Source organism: Homarus americanus, unplaced genomic scaffold (assembly GCF_018991925.1).
Source record: "Homarus americanus isolate GMGI-L3 unplaced genomic scaffold, GMGI_Hamer_2.0 scaffold22463, whole genome shotgun sequence".
Taxonomy (NCBI): Eukaryota; Metazoa; Arthropoda; class Malacostraca; order Decapoda; family Nephropidae; genus Homarus; species Homarus americanus.
In genome coordinates, this window is record NW_024757241.1 from 2,501 (window position 1) to 11,288 (window position 8,788).

Below are 8,788 nucleotides of genomic sequence, written 5' to 3' on the forward strand. Positions count from 1 at the left end.
CCCAAGCATTCTCATCTCTCTGCCTGCACCACTACATGGTAGACTGCGGGCCCAGGCGCACTCATCAATTTAGGTTCCACTGCAATGCATGCCAAGCACTCTTTTCGAGGTGATAGACGAAATTCCGGCGGGGCTTACTTAAAAGATATCCGACCCGGTTTCGTTTCCTCTTCGTGGGATGGAGTGCCTCTTGGAACATGTGCAGCATCAGCCATGAGCGGCCGACGGCCATTCGTGTCTCTGTGGACAGCAGGCAAAAGAGCGCCGCCTCCAGTTATTTGCGAGGGCGACAACTGTCGCTTTGTTGTGGTTGAATGTGGGTGCGCCAAGTCCATGGACTTGCTAGTGATAGGCTTGTTTGTTTTATGGCAACGCTCGCGCAAGGCGCCGGGCGATTAAAACCCCAAGGCGGCTCAATTGCCACTCGTGGTCGGGAGATAGTCAGCAGGTACCGAACTCGCAGCAACCGATGGATGTATATTTCCCACCCTCGTGAGAGGAGTGGCGGCGACAAGCTCATGCGACAAGCGCCGCCGCAATATGCGTTCAACTTGTCGATGTATCTGGTATTCTTGCGATTCACATACCGACACGTTAGTTTGCTGCGGTCTTCATCGACCCACGAGCCGAGTGATCCCCCGTTAAGAGTTGTGTATTTGCCATTTGGTCTTTTTGCGACTAACCATCACAGGTCGAGTCTCAATGAAAGGGTTTGACAGACATAGCCCAAGTTTGTGGTTTGGGTTTGGCCGGACGGCTTGTTGTTGTTTTTTGACACTTGAATTTCACTCTTTTTGGGTCAAGAGGCTTATTCGCCGGTAGTAAGGAACGGACGGGCAGCCGCCCAAAGCCCCGTCCGTCCTCCTCCTCCGGTCTTCGCGCTCTCGCCCGAGTGTGGTCCACCTACAGCGTGGTGGTACCTATTTTTGGTGCGGGGGCCGGGATTGTCCTCTTTCGCTGCTGGAGTTGCCAGAGCAGAGCCCGAGACCGCCCAAATCAGGAGAGTAGTAGTTTTAAGAGCGCCCCATTCTCTTTCTCTCTGTTAATGATCCTTCCGCAGGTTCACCTACGGAAACCTTGTTACGACTTTTACTTCCTCTAAATGATCAAGTTTGGACATCTTTCCGTCAGCTGGAGGCGACGACCCCAGAAAACCCTCACTAAATCATTCAATCGGTAGTAGCGACGGGCGGTGTGTACAAAGGGCAGGGACGTAGTCAGCGCAAGCTGATGACTTGCACTTACTGGGAATTCCTCGTTCATGGGAAACAATTGCAAGCCTCAATCCCTATCAAGAAAGGCTAGTTTTGAACGGTTACCCGCTCCTCGAGGGGAGAAAACCTGCTGATCCCTTCCAGTGTATGCTGCTGCGGCGCTCCAGAACATCTAAGGGCATCACAGACCCAGTTATTGTTAATCTCGTGCGGCTAGAATTGCCGCTTATCCTCTAAGAAGAAGTTGCGAACTGGACACCATTTTCTGAGATCCGCCGACCATTAGTAGGCCAGAGTCTCGTTCGTTATCGAATTAACCAGACAAATCGCTTCCACCAACTAAGAACGGCCATGCACCACCACCCACCGAATCGAGAAAGAGCGCTCAATCTGTCAATCCTTCCGGTGTCTGGGCCTGGTGAGGTTTCCCGTGTTGAGTCAAATTAAGCCGCAGGCTCCACTCCTGGTGGTGCCCTTCCGTCAATTCCTTTAAGTTTCAGCTTTGCAACCATACTTCCCCCGGAACCCAAAGACTTTGGTTTCCCGGAAGCTGCCCGCCGGGTCATGGGAATAACGCCGGCGGATCGCTAGTTGGCATCGCTTATGGTTAGAACTAGGGCGGTATCTGATCGCCTTCGAACCTCTAACTTTCGTTCTTGGATTAATGAAACATCCTTGCAAATGTTGCAGTAGTTCGCTCCGGCGACGGTCCAAGAATTTCACCTCTAGCTGCCGCATCACGAATGCCCCCGCCTGCCCGCTGGCTTAGTTGTCACTCTCTGGTTCCGAAACCAACAAAATAGAACCGGTGTCCTATTCCATTATTCCATGCATCACCATTCGGCCATTCAAATAGCCTGCTCTGAGCACTCTAATTTTTTTTCAGTAAATCCTCTGGCCACTCGGGACACTTCGACAAAGAGCATCCCGGCGAAGCCGGTGGGGCGGCTGTTCGGAGCGTGACAGTAAACACCTCGGGCGGTGCACCGTCAGTCCGGAACTGAGATCCAACTACTTAGCTTTTAACCGCAACAACTTTAATATGCTTGCTGAGCTGGAATTACCGCAGGCTGCTGGGCACCAGACTTGCCCTCCAATGGATACTGCCGTTAAAGGATTTAAAGTGTACTATCTGATTATGGTAGGGCCTCGGATGAGACTCACATCGTTATTTTTCGTCACTACCTCCCCGTGCCGGGAGTGGGTAATTTGCGTGCCTGCTGCCTTCCTTAGATGTGGTAGCCGTTTCTCAGGCTCCCTCTCCGGAATCGAACCCTGATTCCCCGTTACCCGTTATAGCCATTGTAGGCGCATAACCTACAATCGAAAGCTGATAAGGCAGACACTTGAAAGAAGCGGCGCCGGTGCGGAGACCGTGCGCTCAGCCCGAAGTTATTCAGATTCACCACAGGTGGGTTACGGACCGGGGCCCGACCAGTTTTGAACTAATAAAAGCGCTCTTCCCTTGCGGTCAGAGACCAATTGCATGTATTAGCTCTAGAATTGCCACAGTTATCCAAGTAAGTGGGTTTACAGATCCAATGAAACATAGCTGATTTAATGAGCCATTCGCGGTTTCGCCTTAAATCGGCTTGTACTTACACATGCATGGCTTAATCTTTGAGACAAGCATATGACTACTGGCAGGATCAACCAGGTAGCTGCTGCTGTTGGCGGCGCCTATCACGGCGGCCAAAATAGTGAGATTGAGAGAGAGGCAGAAGACATTGGGCGAGGGACCGCACGTTGGCCTTAGAGAAATAGCAAACCAGATGATCAGATCTAACTGCACCTTCTCTTGCTATCCTCGGCGCCGGCAGCGCCACCGTGTGTGCCAATCTCCTCCCTTATCCGCTCCTCTTTGCCCCAGCTCCAGCGAGGCAGCCGACATTGGGCGAGGGACCGCACGTTGGCGAATCTCCTCCCTTATCCGCTCCTCTTCTCTTTGCCCCAGCGAGGCAGAAGACATTGGGCGAGGGACCGCACGTTGGCCTTAGAGAAATAGCAAACCAGATGATCAGATCAAACTGCACCTTCTCTCGCTATCCTCGGCGCCGGCAGCGCCACCGTGTGTGCCAATCTCCTCCCTTATCCTCCCCTCTTCTCTTTGCCCCAGCGAGGCAGCCGACATTGGGCGAGGGACCGCACGTTGGCCTTAGAGAAATAGCAAACCAGATGATCAGATCAAACTGCACCTTCTCTTGCTATCCTCGGCGCCGGCAGCGCCACCGTGTGTGCCAATCTCCTCCCTTATCCGCTCCTCTCCTCTTTACCCAGCTCCAGCGAGGCAGCCGACATTGGGCGAGGGACCGCACGTTGGCCAATCTCCTCCCTTATCCGCTCCTCTTCTCTTCTCTTCTCTTTGCCCCAGCGAGGCATAAGACATTGGGCGAGGGACCGCACATTGGCCAATCTCCTCCTCTCTCTCTTTCTCTTACTGTTTGTGGGGACGTGGGCTCATGAGCGCCATCGTCGCCCAATATTGGTTAGGTTGTGTATTTCACGGGTGGGAACCGCCATCATCGTTGTTAGGTGATGGGGTAACCCAACGTGTGCTTTGACGAGTTTTGGCTGCTAAACTCTCTTTTTAGTATACTCGGCTCCCAGACTGCGCCCTGGTCGTGTTGAACCATGAGCGTTGTCTATGCACATTAAGGGTAGCCGTTTGCGCGTGGAATAGTGCAATGAATCTCGGTCAAGAGACGGTTGGGCGCTGCATTGAAGGCCGGCACAGACGCGAAGACGGGGTGATCAGCCAACGCAAGTCCGCTAAGTTGGGCAGACAGCAAGGCGAAGGGGAGCCCGGACTGAAAGGCCGCAGCATATGCTGTGAAGGAAACTAGTAGGGTGGCGACGTGTGCGCCGAGAGAGAGACGGGGTAAATAATGTCCAAACGGAAGAGAGACCTGGCAAGTGTAATTGATAGAGCGCGAGCCTACTCGCCATAAGCCCGCTCCACTGCCATTCCTCTGATCCAATGAGACTAAAATCTCTCTCCTTCTGCTCCAGCCATTGCATGGCAGGGAAGCGACGGCAATTTTGGTTGTTGTTTTGAATGCCGCGCTTTGCTTCACAGAGGCGCTCCGCTGGGGGGCGGAAGATATTTCACACCGAATATGTGTGTGAAGGCACCCTCTCCCCTTAATATAGTGAAATAGTGCAATCCAGCATACAAGGTCGGACGATAGGACATTCACCGTACCGCACCTCGAGAGTGGATGTTGTTTGTTGGGTAAGGTTAAAACCGGACTGTTCGCAGACAGCCGAATAACCCGGTTCCGGACTAATTGGTGGATGCAACATCATGATGATGCTGCTGCTGTCGCGGAAACCGCAGTGGCGACGTGAGAGAGTAATAATGTTCAATAGGGAGAGCGACCTGGCTAGTGTAATTGATAGATCGCGAGCCTACTCGCCATTAGCCCGCTCCACTGCCATTCCTCTGACCCAATGAGACTATTCTCTCTCTCGCTCTCCTTCTGCTCCAGCCATTGCAGGGCAGGGAGAGGAAATCGACGGCAATTTTGGTTGTTGTTTTTGAATGCCGCGTTTTGCTTCGCAGAGGCGCCGAAGCGCTCCGCTGGGGGGCGGAAGATATTTCACATCGAATATGTGTGTGAAGGCACCCTCTCCCCTTAATATAGTGAAATAGTGCAATCCAGCATACAAGAGCGGACGATAGGACAGTCACCGTACCGCACCTCGAGAGTGGAAGTTGTTTGATCGTTTGTTAGGCAAGGTTAAAACCTGACTGTTCGCGAACAGCCGAATAACCCGGTTCCGGACTTACAATAGACGCAACATCATCATGATGCTGCTGCTGCTGCCACGGAAACCGTGGTGGCGCCGAGAGAGTAATAATGCTCAATTGGGAGACAGACCTGGCTAGTGAAATTCATAGAACCCACTCCACTGCCATTCCTCTGACCCCATGAGACTATTTTCTCTCTCTCTCTCTCTCCTTCTGCTGCTGCTCCAGCCATTGCAGGGCAGGGAAGGGAAAGCGACGGCAACTTTGGTTGTTGTTTTTGAATGCCGCGTTTTGCTTCGCAGAGGCGCCGAAGCGCTCCGCTGGGGGGCGTAAGATATTTCACACCGAATATGTGTGTGAAGGCACCCTCTCCCCTTAATATAGTGAAATAGTGCAATCCAGCATACAGGAGCGGACGATAGGACAGTCACCATACCGCACCTCGAGAGTGGAAGTTGTTTGATCGTTTGTTAGGCAAGGTTAAAACCTGACTGTTCGCGAACAGCCGAATAACCCGGTTCCGGACTTACAATAGACGCAACATCATGATGCTGCTGCTGTCGCGGAAACCGTGGTGGCGACGTGTGCGCCGAGAGAGTAATAATGTTCAATTGGGAGACAGACCTGGCTAGTGAAATTCATAGAACCCGCTCCACTGCCATTCCTCTGAGCCCATGAGACTATTTTCTCTCCTTTTGCTGCTCCAGCCATTGCAGGGCAGGGAAGGGAAAGCGACACAACTTTGGCAGTAGGTCCGGAGAACCCAGAGCTCGACACCGGAGCGCTACGAAGGCTAGGGCCGAGGGTTCTCCTAAGAATATTCAATACATGGCTGTATTTGGCACGGGTTCCTCAATGGACGAAAAACAGCAGAACGTCCATGCTTCCCAAAAAATCGCCGCTTGGGACCCCCTCTAATTGGCGTCCAATTACGATCGGGTCCCACATCCTTAGGGCGTACTGTAAGATCCTCGCATTCCGGATGGTGGAGAGTGCGAACACAAGTATAAGCCAGAAGGCCTTTAGGTCCGTCGACGGGTGCGGTGAGAACTTAGCACTCGTAGAGGGACTGATAAGGCATGCCCGGAGAGAGAAGCGTAACATCTATATCACCTTTGTCGACGTAGCCAAAGCGTTCGATACTGTGTCGCACAACTCTCTCGACAGGGCACTTCGGCGCTTGGATACGCCTAACCACCTTCTGGATGTTGTGAAGGATCTTTACAGCCACGTAGGGACAAGCATTTGCGTTCCCGGCGGGGAGTCAGACCCCATCCCCATGACCAGAGGAGTGAAGCAGGGATGTCCATTGTCCCCCTTCCTTTTCTGTGCCGTGGTGGATGAGTACCTGGAGTCCCTGGGTCCTGTCGTTGGATACCGCCTGGACGATGTAACGTCGGTGGCGGTGACAGGATTCGCGGACGACCTGGTAATAGTCTCTGAGTCCAGGCTCGGGATGCAGAGGAGCCTGAATCAGCTCGACCGGTTCCTTGGTGCGAGGGGACTGGCCGCGCAGCCCACGAAGTGTGCCACACTGGGTCTTTAGCGGGCTGCAAGGGGTAGGTATGGTGTGAAGCTCAGGGTCGTGACCGAGGAATGCTTTACAATGCTGAACTCGACCACGGGTCTGGCCGAATACCTACCAAGAATTGAACCTGATGAGTACGTGAGGTACTTAGGGCTCCAAGTGGGGCCCTCAGGACTTGAGAGACCGGGGAGTAGGGTCGATGGCGAAAAACAAAAACTCCAGAACATCATGGAGAAAATAGGAGGTTCTTCGCTGAAACCCTTGCAAAAGATCAAGATACTGAAGTCTCAGATTATCCCGAGGCTTCAGTATAGGTACGTGAAGGGATCCTGTTCTATGAACCTTCTCAGGGCACTAGACAGGACCCTTCGCGACCGGACCAGGCAATGGCTCCACCTACCTCGGACGCTAAATACAGCGGCCATTGGCCTACCCATGAGAGACGGGGGCGTGGGAGTGCCCTCGCTACTGGAGACCGTTGCCCAGCAGAAAATGGGACTGCTACGGCGTCTCGAGGCCTCAGACGACCCTGCAGTAAGGTTTATAGCCTCTGGGGGTCTCTGGGGTCGCGAAGTCGGGGCAATGGCGAGGCACTTCCGGGTAGGCCATGTAGACAATAACACCTTGTCTCAATTGAAAAGGTCGCTGTTGCGGAAGAAGAGGGAAGAGTGGAGTACATCCTGGCATGGCAAGGGGGCGGAGAACTTCTTTGGAAGCCGGGCCAGCAATACCATCTTGCGAAATGATCTAGGCCCAGGCAGGAAAGCCATCGACCTATTGCGACTCAGGTCTCAGACCATCAATTGCCGAGTCTCTAGAGCCATTGGCCGGGTGCCTAATGAGGACTTGGGAAGATTGACCTGTCGCCAATGTGGGGAAGGGCAGGAGGATATACTACATCTCTTACAGAGGTGTCCTGCTGCCCAAAACCACAGGGTGACAAGACATGACCGTATCCTCCTTAAGCTAAAACAGTGGCTACAGGGAGAAGGCTTCCATGTACTCTTAGAGCCGCGAGTACAAAGTGGTCACACGTTCGTGAAGCCTGATCTGATCCTGCAGAAAAATGGCCAGTACTCGGTGCTCGACGTCTGTGTGCCCTTCGAAAGCGATATTAACACCCTTCGCTTAGCTGAGCAGCACAAGATCGATAAGTACCGTGCACACGAGGTCGACATCAGGAGGTTCATTGCTAACAACAGCTCGCTGCCTCCGGTAGCTGCAGTGAACTTCCTGGGTGTTGCCTTCGGTGCACGAGGTGGCATAAGACCAGCCACTATCAAGCTGCTCAGCCGGTTGGGCATCAGACGCGCGGGCATCGAGATACTTGTTACAATGGCCATTGAGGGATCTATAAACATCCTTAGATCCCTCAGACTGCAGGCGGACGGCTAGGATGTCGCTCCGCGGCCCGAATGCTGGGGCTGGGGCGTTCGCCCACACTGCAAGCAGGGCAGTTTGATCTCATCCCTGCCAAAGAGCTCCAATCCACCGGGGTGCTGCTGCTCCCGGGACACACACGGAGTTCGGGCCTGCTGTGGCGGGCGCTCTATTTAAAAACTTAGACAAGAGGTTCTAACTCATTCACTCTTTTAAAATTTTTAGCTAGGTTTTAGTCCTCTCCTGACAAGTCGGAGATGACCATCGCTCCGATTCCTTCTGCAACAGAGACACGGACAGCAGCCTCATCCATGAGCTCCACAAGTGTGTCACCACGAGCAACTGGCAGCCCTCCCAAACCAGCAGCCGCCAGCAGGGCCGGCGGGTAATAAATAAGGCCCTTAAAATATCTTTATGGGGTGGGACGGGGTGCCAGTTGCCAACTACATCTAAGACATCCGGTGACCAACATCCAAGCACTGCGGGGAGCTCCCTACCAGGATGGATATTGCGGAAGGGAAGAAATGCCAGGAGAGTGGTTGTGCAGGGAACCTGGTAATCCCTGCAAGATAGTTAGATTTTAGGGGCACCGTTGTGCATTTAAGTTTTTAATTTTTAAAGAAAATTAGATAAAGTGAAGAGCGTCCGGGCACGCAGGAAGCGGCTCCGTGTTGTTGTCATTAACAAATATTGTTGTGAGTATTACTAGCCAAATGCCTCGTCATCTAATTAGTGACGCACATGAATGGATTAACGAGATTCCCACTGTCCCTATCTACTATCTAGCGATCCCACAGGCAGGGGAACGGGCCTGCACTAAACAGCGGGGAAAGAAGACCCTGTTGAGCTTGACTCTAGTCTGATTTTGTAGAGAGACATCAGAGGTGTAGCATAAGTGGGAGGTCGTTCCGCCTC

The 8,788-nt window shown here is 53.0% G+C and overlaps 1 pseudogene; it reads right to left on the minus strand.

Moving 5' to 3' along the window:
- Positions 1–484: 484 nt before the first annotated feature.
- LOC121857413 lies at positions 485–650 on the minus strand (annotated as a pseudogene).
- Between the last annotated feature and the right edge of the window lie 8,138 nt (positions 651–8,788).